Source organism: Amblyomma americanum, chromosome 6 (genome assembly GCF_052857255.1).
Source record: "Amblyomma americanum isolate KBUSLIRL-KWMA chromosome 6, ASM5285725v1, whole genome shotgun sequence".
In the NCBI taxonomy this organism is placed as follows: Eukaryota; Metazoa; Arthropoda; class Arachnida; order Ixodida; family Ixodidae; genus Amblyomma; species Amblyomma americanum.
This window is the reverse complement of record NC_135502.1, coordinates 117,506,304-117,530,557: the sequence shown is the minus strand read 5'-3', so window position 1 is coordinate 117,530,557 and position 24,254 is coordinate 117,506,304. Positions and strand designations below refer to the sequence as shown.

Here is a 24,254-nt window from a genome sequence, read left to right as displayed (position 1 = left end):
ACTTGCCATCTTCTCCATGAGCTTAGCCACACACGACGTCAGCGATACAGGACGATACGAGGCCGCGTCTGTCATCTCTTTGCTGGCCTTCAGCAGTGGGACTACACAAGCCACCTTCCATGAAGGGGGAACGTCACCAGACTCCCACACTCGATTGAGATAGGTTAGGAGCATCTTCCGGTGTTCCAGAGGCAGGTTCTGTAACATTTTATTGGTAATTCCGCCAGGACCTGGTGCACAGCGACGCCGCAGGCTGCGGAGCGCTGTCTGTAGTTCTCGAAGTGTGAACGGGGCGTCCATAACAGACGGAGACATAGCAGGCAGAGCGCAGGGGAGTACCAGTGTGGTATTCGGAAAGTGCCCTTCTTGACTACTTGAAACCGCAAGGAGTTCTGCACGTGCGACGGTTAATGCGCCGGGTGGAGCCTGGAGAACAACAATGGGCAGCGAAGCCTACAGACTCTATTGTGCTAACGTTTGCTCCCAACACCGAGCGCCCTGGAATAATTGACCTTGGTTTCACCAAACATGCAGTCCACGAGTTCGTTGAAACTCCTCCCCGGTGCTTCAGGTGCCAACGCCTTGGACATGTAGCGAGAGTTTGCAACAAAGATCAACGTTGCAAGCGGTGTGGTGGTGGCCATGATTACAAAGAGTGCAAGGCAGATTTTGCTTGCGCTAATTGTGGAGGTGACCATCCAGTGAGTTTCAGTGGCTGCACATTCCGTGTAAGCGCCTTACACCGTCGCAAGTCCTTCATTAGTGGCCCCAAACCACAACCTACTGAGAAGCCGATACATGGAAGGGAAGAGTTCCCTGCGCTCGAGTCGGCAGCTCGGGACGTGGTAGCAAGCAACGTCGCTGCACGACCTGATCCGAGCAAGTCGGCAACGGCCTCCGAGGGTGAGCTGGCTGTTCGATCTGCCTCTGCAAAAAGTGTCCTTGTTCCTCAGCGACCAGATCGCAGCAAGACTCGGCAACATGGAGGACATCCCCTTGCCTTAAAAGAGATGCAGACACCAGCTACCGTGGCCAAGAGTGGGTCCCATTCCCCGTCTTTTGTCGAAGTGGTGCGCCAGTGCGTGCAACAAAATAAGGAGCTCAAAAGCCGGAATCTCTCCGACGTTCTACGCGTTTTGTTTGATGTCCTGCGTTCATATAGCCAAGCGATGCAGCCTGGCACTTTGAAGAACTTTATACAGCTGGTGCTTTCCTTTGAGACTTTGATCACCGCCTTCGCAGAGAACTTCAACTCCTAGATGGCTAGTTTTCTTCAACATGTTGCAACTAAAGACCCTAGAAAAGTGCCGTTTATCATGCAATGGAACTGCGCTGGGATTATAAGTCGCTTAGCAGAACTAAAATTGTTCTTGAAAGAGACCAGTGTTCCAGTATTGGCCCTCTCGGAGGCTGGCTTGCCAAGCGGGAGGTCTTTGCCGGGATACGTCGCCCACAAGAATTGCAGCATAAAGTCTTTTCCCGCAGGAAGTGCCGCCCTTTACATACGAAGGGAGATTCCTCATGTGGCTTTGAACGTCACCGATCTTTGCACCGACAGTATTGAGGTAGTGGCTGTGAGGATTCGGCTCGCCTTCCGAACTCTGTCCATTGCATCAGTATACGTGTCCCCGCCGAAGAAGGTCGATATGGCTTTGTTCCTCCAGCAACTTTGTGACCGCTGCCCAGCACCCAGAATCATCTGCGGTGACTTCAAAGCCCACCACCCTGCCTGGGGTGACAGGAACACAGATCCTCGCGGACGCCAACTTGTAGAAGTCATCGACAGTTTGGGCTTGTGCGTGGCCAATGACGGAAGTCCCACTTTCTTTCGGCCTCCAACCTCACCCACATCTATAGACCTAACCTTACATTCACCTGACGTCCGTGTGCAGTGGTCAACTAGAGCTGACCGAATGGGAAGTGATCACTACCCGATATTTGTGTTTTCTGCCGACTTTCATCTGCGTGGTCCTAAAATTTGCCATGTTGTTAATTGGGACAAATACAGAGCCTCTTCCTTCTTCATGATTCCATTGCAGATGTACGTAAGAGCGCAATTTGATCGCCCCAAAACTCTCATATATCAGTGTCTAAGGGATACATTTCGCTTTGTAACACCTTGTTTCGTGTTGGAAACTAATCTCCAGCACAATCGCGTGTTCATTTCTGCGGAAAAGGTTCTCATATGCTTTGCAAATTTTCATCTGGGGACATTTGACAAAGCATTTAGGCAGTTTCGGGTGAAGTTATTGGGAGGCAAGTCGTGAAGGAACAGAAGCCATGTCGTACAGGGGAAAGCCGTATTAAAGTAAAGCGTTTGTTGGCCAGCTGTTACCGGTTGTCATCCAAGTGTAGGACTGAAGGACACTTCTACAACGATAGCCAGTATAAATGACTTTCCAATAAATAAACAGCACCGACCTTCGATACCGAAAGGCAGGAACATTTTCACATTTTGGAACGGATCATAACTGACCTGCGGAAAGGAATGTAGGGGCTCTCCAAAATGTGCTGCCATCTGTTAGCTAAGTGGTTCAGGTAAGTCCTGAAGTGCACGCAGTAAAAAGGGATGGGGACGGTTCCACTATAACAAACACCGTTGCTTCTTTGTGTATTATCTATTCAATATGCATTTCGCTCTGCATATTTATATTGTTGTGAATGGGCGAGAGGTTTAGGATATTTCATTTTTTTCTTCAAGTAGTTTCCCCGCGTACACGTAAATACCCTCAATGACGTTTGAAATTAATCGCAGAACGAAAAATAAAAGTCACGAAACAAAAATTTATATCTCACTCCATTATCCAGCCATATACTCCTGCTGTGGCAGAACCAACCGACATACGGCGGCTGCATTTCCCGTCGGTAGGCCAGAACTGACGCCGGTGCGCAAACATGGTCGTACCAGCGTAAAGTCAAACGGTGCCAAAAGGGCGACATTTAAAGCCTCGCTAAAACGTGACTATGTAGGAACTTTATCTTTCCTACGAGCGCCTAACGAAAGAAGGCACTGCGCCTACATGAAGTTCTCTGTCGCACAATGAAGCGCCGTGTACGGCAGTATATGAAACGCCGTCCGAAGGAGCAGCCGTTACGCGCCACTGAGCGGACACAGGGAGTGCACGGGGCGGAACAGAATCCCACGCACCGACGGGCTCGCGATTGCATCGCGAATGAGAAACTCATCGACTCTTTCCCTCATCGGCGGCAAGATAAACAAGTTCGGCTTCAATGTTCGCCGGATAAAGTAAAAGTGCCAGAGAAAGCTGCCGGCGAAACCCGAAGGTCCGTAATGAGCGGCCTCGCTACAGCGCGAACGGGCCAAGCCACTGCAAGCCACGTGGACGCCGAAAGAAGCGAGCCGGGATACAAAACATAAAAGGCTTAGTACAAAACAGCGCCCCGAAACGACGATGCAATAATCCGGCGCTGAAAGCGCATTAGGTCTAATCTCCGAGCGAGCGAGCGACCTGGCGGTGAGCAGTCAGTTACACCAGCGTCCACACGCGGCTACAGGCAGCCCTCCAGTGGTGGAGAGAGGCGTCAGGGGAGGAGGGCGAAAGCGCTGATGACTGCAGCGCGACCTGGCGTGCGTGTCTCTAAAGCCCTCCGCAGAGAGGAGTGAACATCACCGGACGAGCGTGCGTTCGAGAGAGGGTGTTCTGGGTATTCTGGAGACTCGGCTGACCACACCCCACTCGGCTTTGCTAACCATCGCCAGCGGGAGCTTAGCGCGGAGAAACATGATGAGGAATGCCGGCGTCCCCTGCCCCCTCCGCTTCTTCTCGCTCCTCCTCAATCGGCTTCCTGAGCCGAGCGAAGCTGAGGCAGCGCAAATAAGCGTGCTCGCGTGAGCACGCGATCGCCACTGTCGTCGCCGCCACGCGGCGCTAGCAGCAGCAGTAAGAGCCGGCAGCAACTTCCGCAGCCTCCGGTCTCCCTAGAGCGCGTGCGCTTACCGCGCCAGAAGCAGTGGCGGCGGCAACGAGCTCACAAAGGGCGCGATCGTTTACATACACGGCAGGGCAGGGATCGGCAAACATTTGCCCCGGTTCACAAAAGGAGGCCGACCCTATATTGCGGGCCGCGGAAGCGCTCCCGAGCCCTTGCCATTTGCGTTGCTAATCCCGCCTCAGACTGCTGCTGGGCGCGCTTCTATATTCTTCCTCGCCGCGGCGGCACGCACACTCACACACTGGCACAAACAGACGCACGCTTCGGTTGAAGTGGCGCGCCTCTCGCGAAGAAAAGTTGTGCTGAAGCCGCGGGAAGGGAAGAAGCGTTCCGAGAGGAGGTTTGCCAGCCGAAGGATGTAAATAAGAAAAAAGGGAGAGAGCTCTTTCCGGCATCGCGCTACAAAATATAGGGTTTTAAAGGTCTGCTTCCAGGTACGATGTGAACGGAGCCGCGACTGCTGAGCATCGCTGAGGTGGTGCGCGAGGGAAGGTTTCGTCGGGAGCAGGGCCGGAAAGCGGGGCGGAGCACACGTATGCATATCAGCGCCCCGCGGTCCATTTTGGTCGGGGCTTTATATCTGGGCTGGAAGCGAGCATGCAACGCGCCGCGGACCGCTTTCCATGCAAATGCGGGCCTCCACCGACGCTTTCCTCGTCTCTTTGTGTCCGATGGCGACGAAGCCGTAGCCCTCTCCCTTGCCTTCTGGGATGGCGGTGGTTGGGGATAGCGCACGCGATTGCCCCACTCGGATGGGGAGACTGATTGCGCCCAAGATAAACAAGCAGATTCTGGCTGGCGTCACTGTGGGGCGGGGCCACGGCGCGGACCCTCTACTGTCCTCCCGAGAGCTCCGAGCCGATTCGCTTTGAGCCGCCGCGCAAGCACTTGCGGCCCAGCTCTTGACCAAGGACTGGTGCCGACACGTGGTCGAGCGAGCCGTCCTCTTTGGAGCGGGAGAGAGGTGACGAATGTTGGACGTCGCTAAGTCACCTTCAGACGCTTCCCAAGAACGGATGATTTCTTCCTTTTCACGGTATCTTACTTTTCTTGGGGATGTATATGCACCTTATTTAGGGGCCTGAGCCGCAGTGATGTTTTCAGCTATTACATTTAGAAGAGTGTCCGAAACAGCCGAATCTCGAAGGTAGCCAGGAAAGAGAAAGGAAACGCCCGGTTATAAGAGGTATCTCTATGCTCAAAGATTTTCTGTTTCCGATGTTAAAACGATTTTGACTTTTATTGCTTAATGTATATGCGGCGTAGGCACCAAGTTACATGCCTCCCCAACGTATTGTTTCTTTGGGGTAAATTTGTGAAGGAATAGAGGTAGTGGCTTGGTTGAAGAAGCCCAGCCGTCCTGGACAGCACCAACTATAGCGCCATCTGTCGGTCACCATCAGCGAACTCAGCGCAACTCAAAGGTGATACTTTAATTTGTAGTTTGGATTAAACAAGAGAGACGGCTATATTCTGACGGAATATGTTGAGTGCAATTTTCTATTCTTCCTCCTCTGTACGGGCTCTGACCTGAAGAATGCTTGCTGCACTTACGACGGCTAATTCCGACGTCCATAGAAAAACAAGGAGATGTGACTTGCATTCGAAATTCACGCGGTGATTTTGAATGCTGAGCGCCTTGCGGTACGTGGTGGCAGTCGTGCGAACTAAAAGCGTATGCCCTAATTTCCTGGTCTTGAACATCAATCACGTCGCATTCGCATGCGATATAGGTGCAAGCGAAAGTAAAAGGGTTCCAGCTCCGATCATCACGCCGGTCTAACATCTTCAGCACAATTAAGCACTACTCTCCCGACTAATTTCGCTGTAGCCCTTTAAATAAACCCCTCTCTCGCCGAAAAAAAAAGGAGTCCTCTGGAGGACCTGCCGCTGTGGCTAAGTGGTTAGGGCGCTCGGCTATTGAGCAGGAGTACCCGGGTTCGAACCTGACCGTGGGCCTAGGCCGCGTTTCGATGGAGCCGAAACGCCAAGGCGCCCGTGTGCTGTGCGATGTCAGTGCACATTAAAGATCCCCAGGTGGTCGAAATTATTCGGGAGCCCTCCACTACGGCACCTCTTTCTTCTTTCACTCCCTCCTCTATCCGTTCCTTCCGGCGCGTTTCGGGTGTCCACCGAGATATGTGCGACAGTTACTGTGCCATTTCCTTTCCTCAAGAAACCAATTTTCAATTTTCAGTCATCTGGGGATGCGCTAGCAGCAACCAGAATTCTGATACACATATACCTCACATGACGGGAACGGTTCTGGCATAAACGGGTGACAGTTTCTAGGTAAACAAAGTGGTGGTGGTGGGGGGGGGGGGTTACAAATCTTAGGTTCGAAAGTGTGCGATTCTCGACCAAAACGGTAAGTACGCTGCTGAATGGTGGTAAAGAAAATTAGAGGTGGAATTTCGCGCCTCTAAATAAACAACCGTTTTCATAAAAGGGATTGAGCTAGAGGAGATCTTAGAGCATTTTCATTCTCATTCAGGCGTATTCACGTTCAGAGTGCAGGCTGCCGGGTTCCGTAAAAAGCCGGAAAACTGCGTGCACTAACTGAGAGTGATTTGACTATGTACAAATGGGAATAGGTGAATAAGTAGGAAGTACTCGCAGAGATCAGCTTTTCTTGTTTGCTTTGGGAGACTCAAATAGGGGAGAGGCAAGGTGCTGATAACCACAATAGGAGCTAACAACGCTATTACTATACATATCAAGCCTCAACTTATACCTTCGCTCGACGCTCAACATGTGATCATGGTGGGATTAGACTAAAAGAGAGAGAGAGTGGAAGGGTAGGCAGGCAGGTGAACCAGGAGTGTGTTCACGTGGCCGTCCTATATTAGAGGCAATGGATGAGGGTCGTAAAAGGGAAAGAGAGAATGGGCGAGCACATTCGCAACCTGTCACACAAGCCCGACGACCTCACGTATAGAAACAGTGCTTTGTAGGATTTGAGGGCCGTCCACAGCTGTGGCCACGATTCGGGCAGCTTACGCTCCGTCCGAGAGCGAGGATCAAGGCAGCGAAGAGCAGAGCACAGCTTATGTCTTTCGGCGTTAAACACGGGGCACTCACTCGCACAGTGGATGTTTTGTTTTCTGTATCGCAGCCGCACGTGCCACTGGCAGGGCTGTTTGATATGAACATGCGGATCGAGTATTCCATTGTAAAATCACCACCGAGCAATGCTGCTGCACGTAGTGGGAGTAAGGTGGAGTACAAAATTATGGCGTGTGGTCCAGTGTATTGAACCGACGTTTGAAAAAGTGGCCAAGTTCCGTGAGGCAAGTTTGAGCCGGCGACCCAAAAAATGCCGTTATGGAAAAGCCCCGAAGAAATATGGTCCCTCGGAAACTCGGGCTGACAAATCACGACGGGAGTGAGGTAAATTCAATTTCGCGCAACGTTTCGCGGGGATTCCACCTTTACGTGCGCACGCGCTCACCTCAGGGTGTCCGCGGGGCAGCTCCCGTCTAAACAGGCCATCTCGAGCAGAGCGAGAATTTGATTGAAATGCTGTTTACGTTGCACTGTGCATGCAAAACTACTCCCACGCACACGTACACTCACGGCCGACATCGCGCCGGCTACAACCAGCGGCCCGCAACGGAGCGCAGCCCTCCGTCAAGAAGATGGGAAGAACGGCGTACAACGCGCTGACAGATCCGGGCTGCGGGGAGGGAGCGCTTCTCGCCCCATCTGCCGCCAGCACAGCAGGAAATAAAACGGGAACTCTCCGAGGGCCCCTGAAAGGTCATTTCTCACAACGACCCGCGGAGCGGAGCTGCGTTTCGACCGTTTCGTTTTTCCCTCGCTCTTGGTATCTTCCTCTTTTTCCCCTTTTCCCGTTTCATTGCCCCGTCCTTCATCCCCCAATGGCGCTCTCGATTTCGATGATTGAGCCTTTGTTTCGCGCTTACCCGTCTCCATTACGTTATGGCTTTTCCACGTCCTCATAGTCTGTTCCACGTTGCATCCTTTGGATTAACGGGCGCGAAGACGCTTGCACTTTTAGTCGCCAGAATGTAAATGGCGGGGAGACATCTGGAAAGTGCTTTCGCGTGCAGCTGGCAGTCTCGGAAGGAAATAGGGGCTGGATTTGCTTCTCCCGATACGGGTGCAATTCGCTCTTTGTAAACGCTTTGTCAACACCGCAACTTCCACTTTAGCCATAGGTAAACGATTCCCGTTTAACTAATAACTGTCTACTCATTAGGTTAGTACCTCCACAAACCTAGGCCTGCTTATTGCTGTTCACAGTTAGGCCTGTTTTCTTGCATTTATGGGCATCATTTGTTGACGCTCCATAGTTCCGATGTAAGGCAATTGCTAATACAACAAAGAAAACATTTGTAGATTTTTTAGACACACTGAAATCTTGAGCAGCAAATTAAATCATACCAACAGAGCGCATTAGGAAGAAATAACAACTGTTGTTATTGGTTAACAAAGACCATTTTACCGACGCGTCGCAACACACATTGTTTTTGGATAACTTACATCAACTATTAATTTTCGCAGCTCTATCTATTGCTCTGTATTGAAAGGCAAGAAGAAAAATGTTAAAATTATTTTCTCACAATATAAAATTTCTTCTCGAGCACGTAGCACTAAATGTTTTGTGTGGTTCATAATAGGATGAATACTGAATGGCCAGTGCTCCCACTACAGCTTAACAGCAGCTATGGGCTACCACGATTAAGCACTGCATGTCGTTGACATTTCATTTTCCTCAAGTTTTCTGGCCCTGGTATCAGTGCTACCGAATTTCGTGAACAAGGAAACAGTCTCAATGGCAGTTCACAACACTGCCACAAAAAATTTGCACGATTATCTGTAAGGGCCTGCAGAACGGTAACCATCAGGCTGTATTTTTAAAAATAATTTTTGTTTCTGCAATATAATTGATTTCAGAGCATACCTATGTCAAAATTTTAGTACCCGTGCGTGAATCTCGAGCCTCCAAAACACGTGACATTTAAGCGACAGGTGAATTAGAAGCTTTCCTGGATGTATATGAAAGAATCGGCGCAGTGTGTCGTGTCCAGAAGCTAACGCTCCCGACAACCAGTCCACCTAGGAGTAAATTTTCGGCCCACCTTCGCGAGTAATTATGAATGGCATGTGACGTCTTTCTAGCTCTAGCATTTGAGTGGCAAGAAGAGAGCAAGCCTTTAAATATACGCTGAGCGAAAGATTACTGTCTGATTTGTGTATTTTTACAGCACGTTAACCTATTCCTTATCACCTCGCTTATTTACTGAGAACACGAATACGACTATCATTACTTCTTTAACTCCCTTTCGGCTGCCACGCAGTGAAGTCCTATTCAGGACTCACGTTCGAAAGCTGCTTTAAATTATCCAAAAACTTTAAGGCTAGTCCTTCTTACACATTAGCACCTCCATCTGGAGGTTTACAAACCATTTTCGCATTTTTTGCACGGCTCCTAACACAAATTACAAAATAGAGGTTCTAAGTGCATGAAAGTGCATTTGAATAAAGGAAAGGTAACCGACATCTTTTCTTGAAGATAAAAATGGACAAAAATGCAATGTCAAAAAATTTTATTCTCAGCCACTTTGTTTTGTCTGTGAGAATTTTAGATCATTGAAAATAGATGGGTACATGGTCAAAGAAAACAAAGGCCGATGTGGAGTCTGCATGCGCACCAAAAGCTGCCGAGGCGAAGCCGCCTCGAAGTTTTTCGATGCTTTGGTAAGCTGCTGTCTCGCCATAGTGAGCGAGCTAATAAAAAATATATCTTCATGCAGTTGGTGGCATAAGCTTGAGGGAATAAAGAAATAAAGCACAAAAGTAGAAGTTCATAAGGACGTGTGTATACTGAGACGCGAATTGAATCAAGCCACCGTAAAAATCAATGATGCACGGCTTTGCCGTTCCGGATAAATGCCCCAGTTCACACTGTTGAAAAGCATGGTCTCGTCTCGCCAGTCCTTCCGCAAACTCTTCCCCACCACCCTGTTTTTAATTTCTCTATTTATTTCCTTTTGAGTGCTTAATCATATTTCATTTTGGCGTCTTTCGCGATTGGAAGCTTTTTTCTGTACATTGTTCCAGCTGCTCATGAAGCGAGAAAAAAAAGAAGTTAAGTACGGCTGAACAATCGCATTCTAATTTACTCTTTCTTCTGAGATGAGTCCAAAATTTTCCAAAGCGCTGACGAGCGCACATGTTTTCCCACGTTCCTCCCCTGCGGCTTTAAAAGCGGACATTTCGAGATACTTGTTTCGCAGTGCTGTCTTGAAAGTTTTTACCTTGTCAACCAGGTTTGACCCGCACCCTTGGCTGTACAACTGTTATATTCGAAACCTGGCAACATATACTGATGTGGTCTGTAACTTCGTTCTTCATTAGGTCACCCTTTGTTTGGTGCCTGTTTAAAGCGCGAACTCACGTAATCGTTGAGTAGCGGTACCATCCGAAAAAGTCCTATGCACATACGAAATGATCACATCGCTCATAAGTGAAGCGAAGATAAAGGCCAAGCGATGTGGAGACTGCAAATCACGCTTACAAACAACACTGGACTCTTTCATGCGCAAGCTCTTGCAGAACCTGTCAGCACCTTTTTTATTCGAACGAGATTTCAGGAGAAACAGAAACGTCCGGACGAAGCATTGCGGTGGCGGTTTGGCAGGGATTTCGGTTCGACATTTACACGTGGTGGTGACGACACTTATACAGGCAGGTCAAGGCCTCGGCGGCAAACAGACTGTTTATTCGCCAAACTTTTGCCCAACAACAGCAGCAATGATGCCCGATGGTTGTCACATTAAGGGCACCCGTCGGTCGCAGCCACGGTGAAGTCAAAGATGACGACTAACTTTTGAGGTAAGACGCCTGAGATACCGAAAATACTATAGAATATTGCACAAAGCTCTTTGCGCACTTGCAATCTTCCCAGAGAGATGTGGTTCGGGCTCGCATGGCAAGCAAACCGATAACGACTCATACCGGCGGCAAAAACATTGCAAGACAAACGAACCATCACTGCAATAAAGGAGTTCAGTATATTAGGCGTTTTACATTCCCAGCTTCCATACAGGTGTTTGATACAGACGGGAATTTGGCTCACGCGAGTCCATTGCAAGAAAAGTTTCCTTCATATAAAACTTTTATGTCATTTCTGTCAGCTAACCCCGACACAAACTGTCAGTCATCTCCGCGGATTGACCACGCTACCGCTGCGTTGGCAGATTAACGCCGCCTGTAGCTTGGCCGTCCATCCCCCTTCCCCACATCCCGAACGTCGTGCCTTCTCGTCGAAACGCTCCGGGCTGCTAGGCGGCAATTTATGGCCGTTTAACTCCGGCCTTCCGCAATTGGAACGGCTTCGAAAGCGCTTCGTCCCGAAAAATTGTTGCCTCCCATAAACCCGCGCTACATCCTCGCTTCTCCCCTGAAGTCGTTTGTCGGACGGCCCCTTCTCCGTCCCCTCTGTCGAGGCTATCGGGTCTTGCCGACGAGCTTCCTGCTGCCGTTTCCTACCACTCCCGCCGCCCTGCACGTTGTTGCACCCTCGTCGTCGCTTTACAGGGAAAGCAAAAAAAAAAGGGGAGGAAAGCCCTACGCTCCTTCGGAGAGGTGAAATGAAAACGTCGTTGGGGATCGACATCACCGTTTGTCAACATATTAACGCTTCCTGGGCTCTTCCTTCGCTCCTCTTTTCTCTTTTTCTTCCTTTTTTTTGTTTGCACTCAACGTCTCGTAGAGATCACTTTTTGTCCGAGTTTAAGCTTTAACACGCTGCATTTCACGCCGTTCCATTACGTCCTCAACTTGTCTCCTTCTAGTCGTGTCTGCTTTGCAATTCCTTTTTATTTTCCAGGCACGTGGCAGTCTTGCACCCTGTGGTCGTTGGCACCGCTTTCTCGCATGGCTCGTCCCCGCGAAGTGCACCTCCGAGAAAAGGGCCTACGGCTACTATTTTGTGCTCTGGAGACGCTGGGGGAGAGCCCTTGCCTTTCGCAAATAGTGTGGGGGTAGCGTCCCGCACAGCCGTTGTCCCTCAGCCTTCCTTGTTTGCGGTTTCTATTTTTCAGCCCCTTTTTCTTTCCCCCCCCAAGGGACCAGCCATCGGGCCACCGTTCTTGTCCGGCGGGGAACGGCCGCCTCCACTGTCCGGATGACGACGACTACGACGACGGGCGAGTAAGAGCGATGCGCGCAATTTTCAGCGCCGACCAGGCAACGTAAATCTCTGGGCACTTCTTCGCTCCGCCGGCGCGACGCTTAGAAGAAAGAGACGAAGGGGGCGGTGTTCGCGGCACGACATTTTTGTGGTCCTTGTCTCCGCGCCGTTCTTGAGGCCCTCGTTGTTACGCTACGTCTCCTCTCTGATATGTTTCGCCCGCGTGATCTAGCTTGATGTAGGAAGGAAACCGGACACCTTTGGGGGCAGGACGCGATATCAACGGGGGCGGGAAACACGGCCGAAATGTCATTTCGGCAAACCTTCCCCTGCGTGTACCCGAACTAACGACAAGGCTCCGGATGACCCCTCGTCTGTCCAGAATGTGCCAACTATAGTCATATGATCTATGCTTAGTTTGGGGAGAATCAAGGCAGCAATGTAGGCAATTTGGTTGTACATTTGATGGGAATAACGTGCTACACAAGGAAAAACAACTGAAACGACGGACACAGGACAATCGCGCTCTTTCAACTTTGTCTCAGCAAAATTCTTCTCCAGCGCAGTTTGCGACATATCCTTACAGTGACCGTCTTTGATCACCACAAACTTCCCCGTTTTATGCGACAGTAGCAACGCTAAGTTGTTGGACTTCAAGGAGTCCAGCGTCTCCTTAGCGGCGCACCTTCTCATGTTTGGATGAGAGTACCTCATGACACATCACACATCTTCAGCAGTACAAGCAGCTTTCTGTTGCCTGGGCACCTTCGGTGTAATGGCATGCATGTGCCATACTGAGAGGTTGTTCTGTCGAGGGACGAATGTCAGCAGTGAACTTGGGCCCTTTGTCGACCGTTGCTCTAACCTTCGCTGGTAGTTGCAAGCCAGGCAAGTTCTCTTGGATGAGGTACTTGTAATACTCAGGGCAAAAAGCAAAAAGGCGAAAGGGGGGTGGAGTATCGGCTGCGGAGTTGTGGACACGGACGACCAAGTGGATACTAGACATAAAGAAGCAATTACTGATATTTTATTACTTATTTTCCACAAAAATCGGGACATCAGCTATCGCAACATAAAGGACTCTGTAGTCTTTTACTGACCACCATCACTTTTTGCGTTCTGCTGAGATGAAATTAAACAAAGTGTATCGGAGGTAGCTTCCATTAATTTTGAAGCCCTCAATGTAGTTACGGCATAGCTTTCACAAACCTGCTTCTTGTGCGGCGGGAATCGCAGCTAGGCACATTTTCATAGCGCTAGCGGTTAGTTATATGTTGCGCCGGTTTATGCTGACCGCGCCGTAACGCATCCGCGGTCACATGATCATCCACACACTGCATGGTGGACGCATCCATAGACGACAATACAGAAGCATGAGGAGAGGTAACTCCTAGATAACGGCCGCACTGCGAGCAGACAGTACTGAGCCTTGGCGGCTCGCATGAATACCAAACCCGAGTGCGGAGAAATAGGAAGGAATGCTCTCCAGCGACCGTCTGGACGTCCAGCTTGGGCTGATCCGGCGAGCGCAGCTGGCAGCGGCATCCAGCGGAGCCCTGGACTAGGGGCAGACGACCATTGCTAAGAAGACGGATGACACACCTGACTCCGCCAAATTGCTCACCTACTCTCTAGAGCTCCATAAACGTTTTCCTTCCTTCCTTCGTTCAGATGAAGAACTTGCAGAACGTGGTTTTGTATAGAACGTGCACGCGCGCGCAAGTTCCGAGGGCGGGAGAGTTCTGTTCAAAGTGCCCGTGAAGTAGATAAGATGGGTCCCCCGCAAAACGGTCTCGAACTCTCGTTCCCCGAAACCGACAAGAAAAGACGTCAGCGACAACGTTTTAAGCTGTACATTCCTGGGAAAAAAAGGTGCTGGGTCCAGATGTCGAACATCGGTCCCGGCCGCGGCGGTCGCATTTTTTTTGGTGGCGAAATACTAGTCAGCGTGCGTTAAAGAACTCCGCGTGGTTGAAATTATGCGAAGCCTTCGACTACGGTGTCCCTCATAGCCTGAGCCGTTTTGAGACGTTAAATCCTATAAACCAAACCAAAACAAGCCATGAGATGTCGAACAAATCAGCATGGATCTACTCAGAAGTTTAGTTTAGGCTTATATTCAGCTATAACCCATTTGATTTACCGCGTTCTATTCTCCGTACATTGTGGCTTAGGCCGATTACGTAACTCTACCCAAAACAATGCCGTCCAGTTCAGTTCAGGCAACCAGGCGCAAGAGACAGGCAAACAACTACGGTGGCACTCTGGCCTTCGAGCGTCAATTCACTATCAGCGCGTTCGTTTTTGTGTGTTCGGTCTATGAAACTTGCTTTTTCTCTCTCCCGTAACCCTCAGAATTGTGCCCTTTACTAAAAAACCACGCAGCATGTTATGTGAAGTTCTTTGAGAGCGTATTTTTCGCAAAGCTTGCACCACTAACCGACCTCTGCTTCCGAGTTAACGGAAAGCGTTATATGTGCGCAGCACAGAGGCACTTATCCAGGTGTTATAAATCAGCTTTCTGAATGAAAACTCTATTATTTTACCCTCAATTAAACTGCGACACACATATCTGCGTGGCGACATGAGTGTGTTTCTCGCGTATCAGTATTTTTTCATTAAGAAAAAAAGGCAGTAATATTTAAAATAAAGAATTTCTAGATATTTTTTTTTAATATTGAGCAAAGCATCTCAAACTAGAACGCACAGGACGGTTGCCACCGCGTAACGCGAAGTTCAGCGACAGCTGGTGGATATAATATGGTTTAATGGCCTTAAATGAGAAATTGTGAGATGGATATTCGACACGGAAATTAAGCGTCGCTCAAAAAGTGGCGTTACAAACTCGTGATTGTTCGAAACGCTGTGAAGACATCAAAGACGGGAAAGTACGAAATGCAAACTAATACCACCAGTATTTACAATTGCAGCAACTACAAAGCAGTAGAACAGAATTGCAGTAGAAATGAAATAGAGCGCAATTGAATATCGTGAGGCAACGCCAGGGAATACAGAGGCTGTTGCCGTTAAGGCAACACCGCATCATTTCAAGTACTATTCGTGTACTGCTTAGATTGACGCACAAACTTTCCCAATGATGTGGTTTCGGGTCAACAACATATTCTGACTGCCCTAAATGTCGCACAAGTACGGGGCCAGCTGCGTTCGAAACTGCATGAGATGTAGCACAGAACTGCTGGCAGTAACGTGGGTCAACCATCAAACGGTAGTCGAATCATGGACCAACAAATGCAAGGGTGTCGATGGGAGCGTGTTGACCTCGTATCGTAAGCCCGTTGGTGGACGCAGAGCGATGCTATCGCATTGTCACGAGCAATCAGCGATTAAGTGCCCCCTAAAATTTTAAAATTAGGTTCTTTTTGGCAGAGGGTACTTGACGTTACGATGCTATCACGAGTGACGTCAATCGTTAAACAACTTACCGCAGTGCGCTGCATGGCGCGTTGCGGTGATGTCATGCGTAACGCCATAGAATTATGACCATTCGGTGTTTCCCACTGCTACGGCGACAACACTAATGCCGACGCAGCGAACATGGAAATGCGTCATTAGCAGCCGTCACCCTAAAGCAGGCCGAAATATAAAGAACTGACATTAGATAAAGTGTTCGACTCTCTTGAGTCCCGTTTTCTAGCCCTTTTTTCATAAGTATGTCGAACAAGTAATCTTCATAACCTAGAGATGCTAAAAATGCAGGTTTTAGCTCGAAGCAACGATGAAAAATTAACCTACCATCTGTATGCTTTTATTACACTTTTTTCTTGATATGTGAGCTAAACAGTTATATCGCAAAAAACGTTAAATAATTTACTCCACTGATAATGCAGACTCCACTGGAAAAAGTATAGCAGCGTGTACACAGTCCCTCCTTAAAAGTTCTTTCTGGGCGAGTTGATGCGTATCAATATTAACCTTACACAGGCCCTGCCGAAAAACAAGTATGTGAGAAAAAAAGAAGAAGAAACAGCAGTTCTTGCTCAACTGATGCACCGCTCCGCGTTAAATTGATGAATTCGTTATATTTGCGAGAAGGATTATCGCCGCGAATTCGGACTTGGGGGAGCAGGCAACTTCCTTTTTCCCCATGGTCCCGTTGCCATTCGTGCGCAAACATTCTTGTCTATCCACAGTCCCCTCTGGAATCCTGAAAGCGGTACATAAGCAGCGCGCACAAATGTTGTCCTCTTTCACTCGCTACTTCCAGTCCTTGCTACCTCCTTTTCCTTAAAGAACGCCCGGTGCAGCTCGAAGAATGCGAAGGAACCCCAGCCCTGCTGTTGGCCGCGTCATCCTCACAAATCCCAGGGCCTTCCTTTTTTCCCTCCGCTAAGTCCAAAATCAATACAGCGCGTCTCCGCGTTTTTCTCCCTCGAGTACGACGACACACACAATTTCTGCGAACGCAGGCTCCATCCGGTTTGCTTGCCCGCATTCCGGCACCATCTCCTGACGCTCCCCCCAACGCTCTCCTCTGGAGAGCGCGGTAACGTGCCGGCGCTCTCTAGCACGGGCGAGGCCGGTAACGATGTTTGGAGCTTCCCTTGGCGCGTCAGGTGCCTCGGGGCGCCTCGTTGTCTGTGCATTGCAAACGCGTTTCATAATTTAGCCGCATATCAAATCCAGTTTCTCGAATCCCTATTCACATGTTGTGGTCTGAATCAGCGCGAAAGTTAACATAAGGGTGAATGAGGACTCGCCGGCTATTGTTGCAGTGGCATAGTGGGGAACCATTCGGGGTTTTGCTGGCAACTTGATTCCTTTTGCTTTTAGTGTGCGCTGCGAAAAATGCGCTGTGTACGTGGTCTGCCTCCTATTGCTGGTATTAAGAGAAGAAAATATCGCCCACAAACAACTCAAGACTGCTAGATCAAAAGAACCGTATACGCGGTGCCATCTTGTTCATTGTCTACGTAGTGTTTCCAACATTGTGTTTCTTCGCCATCATTAGGATTTTTATTTTTATTTATGTACAGACACTGATGTCTCAGCTTTGAAGCATTGCAGGAGTGGTTACATATAAGAAAAAAAGAAAATTATTATACATAACTAAGCACTTGGTTTCCAAACTGTGCAGGTGGTAGCTTTCGTAAAGAACTATCAAGTTCGTTCAACCCCTCCACTACTCGCGGGAAAAAAAAGAAAATTTATAGAAATCAATAAAAGATCTTAAAGGCACAGTGTTCATGCTACCAGTCCGGCGGTACACGCGTGGAGAATGGCTAATGGCTAGAATTGACGCAGCCATAAAAATGGACTTGTGCACCCTTTTATTTTTGCAAGTAAAACTTGATGCTGGGTCAGTTGGTGCAAGTCCTTCGTGAAACGTTAGCTCAACATAAAACAAACACGTGAAAGGAAGGCAGGACGACGCACGCCGTCCTGCCTTCCTTTCACATGTTTGTCTTATGTCGAGCTATTGTTTACGGAATAATTTTATGTAGCATTATAATAAGCCGATAACACGTTCGTCGAAGCTCCACGGAAATCAGCGATAAGACATGGCAATGCTCTGAACACGAAAAGGTGCGATCGTAGCAGTTAAAAAAGAATCTGATGGCTTTGTTAACGCTGATTCAAAGTCACCTTTGTCGTGAACATGATGGGGGTGATCATACAACTCCAGTGGTATAAAGACCCCTGACCAGAAATTTATAAGCTGGCAGTTTGCGTACTTTAGGAGCATCTTATAAAAAAAAACTTCTTAGGTATCTTATTTTCTGCGATGACTTTGCGCATGTACAGTGTCGTCCACCTCCACCTTCAACGCTGCACCTTGCCGCCGGTGCTCCGCAGAGCGCCTCTCGCGGGCGCCGAGTGAACTATTGCACAGGCGCGGTGAGAAGCGTGGTCGGGTGCTCCAGGTTTGTCTGCTACAGTTGCAGCTGCTACAGGCCGAAGAAAGCGCAGGGAGGTGCTGTAGCAGACGGTAAAGCCGGAACACACGCCTACCCCTTACAAAAATTGTCTATAGACAGTCTATAGACTTCTTATAGCCTCTATTGCCTTCCTATAGACATTTATTTTTGTCCATTCATAGTCTACAGACTGCCTATAGACAAAAGTCTAATAAAGGTGTATGGCCATAAATCTATAGATTGTCTATAGACTGTCTATAGGGTTTCTATTGCCTATAGACTGCTCTTTAGGGTTTGTCTATAGAGAGTCTATAGACTTTATATACAGATGTCTATGGACAGTTTAGAGACTGTCTAAAGAAATTTTTGTAAGGGGTACGACTCTTACTGCGCCTGCGCATAGTTGTCCAGGCGCGCGCAAAAGGCGTCAGGCGGAGCGCAGGCGGCACAGAACCGTGTTCAAGCTGGAACCGGACGACTCGGTACAGACATGTTTATGGCAATTTAGATCATAGCAGAATAGTACACCAAGGTAAGTGAATTGGTGAACGCTTCCTCGTGTGTGTTCCGCATTGCGACCCCTTAATTAAACTAGCGCCATCTTGAATTTCAGAAACCGAAACTATGCCGCCATTTTGTCTCCTGATATCATGCTCACATAGTTCCACCTCTATCCACCATATTGGATCGTGGCGTCATCATTAGCACGCGCAGGTGCTTGTTTCTACAATGCTATTGTAGACGGCGCTACAAGTCTCAATGCGAGATGTGCTGTTTTTTAGTTGCTGCCACAGATGGCGCTTGTGATCTCAGGGTGGTAGCAGACCCCACGGAATATGGAAACGGGATGAGCAGTTGCTGCCACAGATGGCGCTGTAATTTCAGGGTGGTAGCATACCCCAAGAAATCTCGAAACACGATGAGCAAGAGCTAACGCTCTTAAAACGGTGACACGAAGAAAACACACGACAGGGCGAATGCTGCGAACATGTTTCAAGATGTATCGATACCACCTGGCCCAAACATCGGTGTTGTTAGACAGAGTAGGTATCCTAAATCAGCAATGTAGTGAAAAATACCTAATGTGTGATGATTCGAGCGTTGCTTGTTGTGATAAGCAAGTGGTTCAACCTGCAAGGCGCACCTAACCTAACACCATGCGGCAGGAAAAGGCACTCTTTCTGAAGCCATAGCGCAAGGCAGTTTCGACTGCATGTGAACTACAGTTCGCTTTTGGAAGAAACGGATAGCGTAAAAAAGACACACATGAAAAGGCCGCTCAAGACAGGACAAGCCCTTGTGCGCCAATGCTTTTCTCGTGCTTTTTATGGCTTCCTCTTTTGCGCTATTATTTCTTTCAAAACAACGCACCATGTTGCCAGACTACAAGTTTTTTCAACTATTATTCATAAAAATATATATCGTTTGTCAAACTCCGAATGTACGTTGCAATAAATCATGCGCATACTCTTGCTGCGAAGTATTTTTCAAAATTTTCAGTATTTCCTGAAAAAAAGACGGTTCTTCTCTCGTTTTTTTTTCGGCATCAAAATTTTCCGAATATTTACGTTTCTAGTTGTAATTGTGGATGTGAATTAAGGTGACAGCTATGTGACGACAGCTCACCTATCTCTCCTTTTACGTAATCTCGATTGAAACTACGTTTCCCATTGCATCAGCTGTCTCGGTGCAAAAATGAAAATTACTAAACGTACATAGTGCTTGGCATTTGTAATAAAGCCATCACAAATGCCTACAGAAACTTGTGTTTGATTTAAAGACCGTGCAGCTCCTACGCTACAATAGCGTTGTCCAAGGAGCCGGCAGCGGCGTTTTCCCTTTTGAGGAGAAGCAGAACCCATCCAATTCAAGCCATGTCCATTTGGACACTTTTGCTTGGGGTACAGTTCAAGAATAAGGGCCCACGTAACCACCGTGCGAATTAATTTGCAGGCTACCTTTCGATGTATGGTGTAGCTCGAACGCGGTTTTGGCGCTTAATAGCCCACGAATTGCTTTAGCCAAGTGCCGAGATTCCCGGATCAGCCACAATATGTCTCTCCACTGCGTTAACCGACAGTTCTGAAGAGGCCTGAGTGGTAGTTACGGTGACCATAACCGCAGTGTAACGTCCCGAACCTAACCATCCGACCACGCACCCATTAGTCGAGGCCGCATCTGCGAGCCCATTAGCGAAACCACGTACCACATACACGTTCTTACAGACAGTCTCCGGGGCACAGACAAGAACCACGCAGCGCAGCGACGCTGGCGGTAAAATTTCACAGGTGCCGTTTTGCCCTCTGCTTTCCGCACTCGGTGCAGTGACATCAGAGGGCCCTCAACACAGCGCTACAGCCTTGCGTAACAACCAGAAACTTCCGTTTCGAAACGAACGCCATTTTTGTGATTATTATATTTTTTCTTCGCTTTAGTTTACCCTTCGTTTTCTTTGTTGCGTATGTATTTGGTTTCTTTATACTCTTTTACTCTTCTTCGGGACAGACATGCTGGGAACTTTGTAAGCATAGCGTTGCATCACCGGGTCAGAGAGGTTGTCGATTAAAAAATTACATTGCCCGAGGGCATGACACAGCTGCGTCGCGCCGATAAAACAACGAGCAAGCCATGCGCTTATTGAAACTGAAGCGCGACCCCTTAGCCCCGGGTTACACCCAAGTTCAATATAATAAACGCATCAAGAAAGAATGGAAGCAATATGTGAAACTTTCACTCCTAGGACATAGCCGAGCGGTGACATCTTGCTAATGCAGATTAATCGAACATCGTCGAAACAGTGCGTCATTTTAAGAATACATTTTTTGTTAGTTTCCTTTGTGCTGAATTACTGCACTGAGGCATGCGTAAACGGTTGTTACGATATCACTTTTCTGCGCATGGCTGAACGTGACCAACTCGTGACCTTGCTCATTTAGATGCTCTCCTTATTTTTTGCCTTCAGCGCCGATGAAAACTACTGCGAAATGAGGAGGGGTGCCACTTTTCTCTACAGCAAGCTTTCCGGACTACAAAAGAAGCTCCTTCTAAGCCCTGTATGTGCAAGCGAACAAGTACCCGCTATAAAAATAACCACTGTAGTTCTTGTTTTTGTTGTTGCTTTTATTCTGCTTTAAAGTCCCGTCTCTCCGAGTGCATTTGGTGCTAAATGAGCTTTAAGAATCCAGCGACCAGTCAAATAACACGAATGAAAGGTGCACAAGCTGAGCCGGCTCTCGTGTCGCATAGGACGTTCAGCGGTACGTCGTGTGCGCCGCGCTTATTAGGAGACAACGCCGAGGGCTTCTCTGCTTGAGCGGCTGAGTTCAGAGAAACCCTTGAGTTTATGCCCCCCCCCCTATCCTCACCCCATCGGCTCCCTTTGAAAACGGCGCCCTGCTCCGCCTAGCCCTTACCCTTTCCTCCGAGCCCACGCCGTCCGACTGCAGAATTCCGCCGCTTCAACGCCACCATCGCACAACATCGCACCTCAAAGCGCGCTCGCCGGCACATTGCGCAAGGGGATGACTGTGGCGACAACGACGAGAAGAGAACCAGCGACGACACATGTGGAGAGAGTGCGGTAGAGGTTGAGTGGGCAGGGGATTGGAGAACACTGGGCGAGTCTTCATCGAGCCCAAGCCTCCGAGGCGGGCCTCCTTTGAGCCGACTTGAGTGGGACACGCGCAGGAGCTCGGAGGCGCCGAAGGGAGAGCGTGAATGTGAGCCAGAGAGAGAAAACGTGCACGTTTTCTATGTGCCGCTGAACGAGTATCTTAAAGTGCGCCCGGTAGCGGATCTCTTGAAACCCATCCTTCGCCCACTCTGATGAAGAGAGGTACGTACACGGAGAGGTAGCAGAGTAAGAGGGAGGATTTGTGCAAGGCCTCCAAGCTCTCGCTTCGGTTTGTATATCATCCGTTTTTTTTTTATCTTATCCACGCCAGCGTAATGAGGCTTCGTGAATAAGTAGGATGCTCCATGCCTGGGCGCTGGCATGGAATGCTAGAGGCGATTCCGTATCTGCCTCCTCATAGATGCGGTCTGCCGTAATCCTACCGGTTAATATAGCGCAAAAATTAACTGCCGCTTGTCTCGGTATCTGGTAGCATTTGAGTCGCATAAATTTTAGCGCTTTTGATGCGGTAGCGTTTAGGCTGAAGTCTCACAAAAAAATTACCTGCTTCTCACTGATGAAAATTTCTGATTAGTCAGTTCTTTGAGCACGTCATCAGGGTAACGTGATTCCAACTGACCAGTCAGAGAGCATCATCTGGTTTGCAATTCCCTACGAAATTTCCTGACTGGTGATAGAGTTCACGTGACTTTGTGACTTCATAACAAAAGTGCCGTCCATGGAAGATGGCAACCTGCTCCCCAGACTGTGAACAAAGTGCCCATCGTTGCGAAATTGAATGCAGGTGCCACCAGCACATCGCAGCGCTACGCATGAGCCTTACGGGAGGTCGGAAAAAGTAGGCTAGGTCTCACCAGCCCCAACGGTAGCTGTGTCTGAAACAGGCATCTGCCGGGGGCAGTCATACCACTACTGCGCCACTAGAGGTATGAGCACTCCACGCGATCTAAGATTACGAATTAATGGTCGCGATGTCATCAACACCGTGCTATCACCAGTGGACCAATCATGGGGCCCGGCACAATTTGAAAATTTAAGGATCCCCAAAATTTTGAAGTTGGCCCGCCTTAGCAAACTGATTAAGGTGTACTAGTGGCTCTGATTAGTAATCCGATATGATAATCCAACGGAAGGTACTCGAACATTATAGACGGTGATGATTCATGCATACCATATAAGGGCAATGAAACTTGTTCCGACATGTGTTTTGGAGGCATATTCGCTAAAAGAACATTAGGCACTCATTGTAGACACCGCAGAAGGCGACCTAAATTAAATGCTGTTGGATTTTCTTCTTTAAGAAAGTACTAAAGTCCGCAAGTCATCAAAAACACTTTTGTTTATTCCCGTCTTGTATTTGCGGTGGTTGAATACGACTAGATTATCACAACAGCAAGAGTAAAAAGATTTTCTTTTTCAAAGCAAGAAATTTGTTTTATCATATAGACAGATTAGATGCACGAGTACAAGAACTAAATTTGCCGTGTAACTTTTAAATAATCTCTCAGGTTCTCTGCAAAGAAACACATCTTTGCATGTGGGGAATACTGAAAAAAAAATTATTCACAACTGCGCATCAACTAACGCTTATCAGTGAGAGAAAAACCTATAATAGCTTTTTTTCGAACAAACGTGCTCTTATCTATAAAAATAATTTTAAAAAATTGCCTTCTGTATTCACCAAGTAAAATTAATCGAATTGTTAATTTCATATCTGTTTCAGAAGTATTGCACATTCTGCAAGCATGGTTTGATTAATCGTTCTCTAATGCCACTAACTTATGCAAACGATTTGCTATTATAGAAAAAAAATTCGTCATCATCTGGCAGAGGACATATAGACATCAAGGCAAGACATACTCTTTTAACTTTTTATCTAATGTCAGCAATTAAATCAAGGCTGGCGCAATTGCTAAATGAGCCTTTGTTTATCGCGTTGCATAGTGAGCAGGTATGTGGGATCACCGAGAAAGGTATGATATGCGCTCCAGCGGAGACTGAGAATGCCTGTTGCCATACATTTTACACCGTTCCTTGGTTTGAGACCCCGCATTACAGCAAATGCGCTAAACATTCTGCTGTACACAAATGGCAGTCAGACAGAGAAATTAAGGAATGCGTTTCAAACACCTCTCAGCATGAATGAAAAGTTCCGTGTGCTATAGTGCATGTTTTTTTATCTAATCTGTGTAGCTGCAATAGTCGGATACAACTTAAGTCTGCAGTGACGCTCCGGTCGCATTGAAGGCCTTTGAACAGAATTGCGCCACGACAAAAAAGTAGTCAGTTTTTTAAACTTATCCTGCTACGTAAACAAGAAGCTAACCACCAGACTAAATTATAAGGACAAGAATATTGACGTCTCTTGCTTATTTAAAGCAGTCAAACAATAACAAACTGATTCCGCTTGCTGTTCTGATTGGTCAGCGCAGTAGCACAGGACGCCGTGGCTACCAAGAGCCGATTTTTGTTTAGATTGAATCCTACAGTACGGAAACCGACCACATTACCACAATTCATCCTTTCATTTGTCAGTGGTTTCATCTTCAGCCTACTTCAGCGCACTATGTGACAAAGCTTTTTACTTCGTAAGCAGTAGGAGTGTCATTAGACTAAAATGGCGGCGTGT

The 24,254-nt window shown here is 48.1% G+C and overlaps 1 protein-coding gene across 3 annotated transcripts in view; it reads right to left on the bottom strand.

Moving 5' to 3' along the window:
- Nucleotides 1-24,254, bottom strand: part of GluClalpha (glycine receptor alpha 1) — a 403,918-nt gene that overhangs the window by 227,414 nt on the left and 152,250 nt on the right. The gene's annotated exons all lie outside the window — the stretch shown is intronic.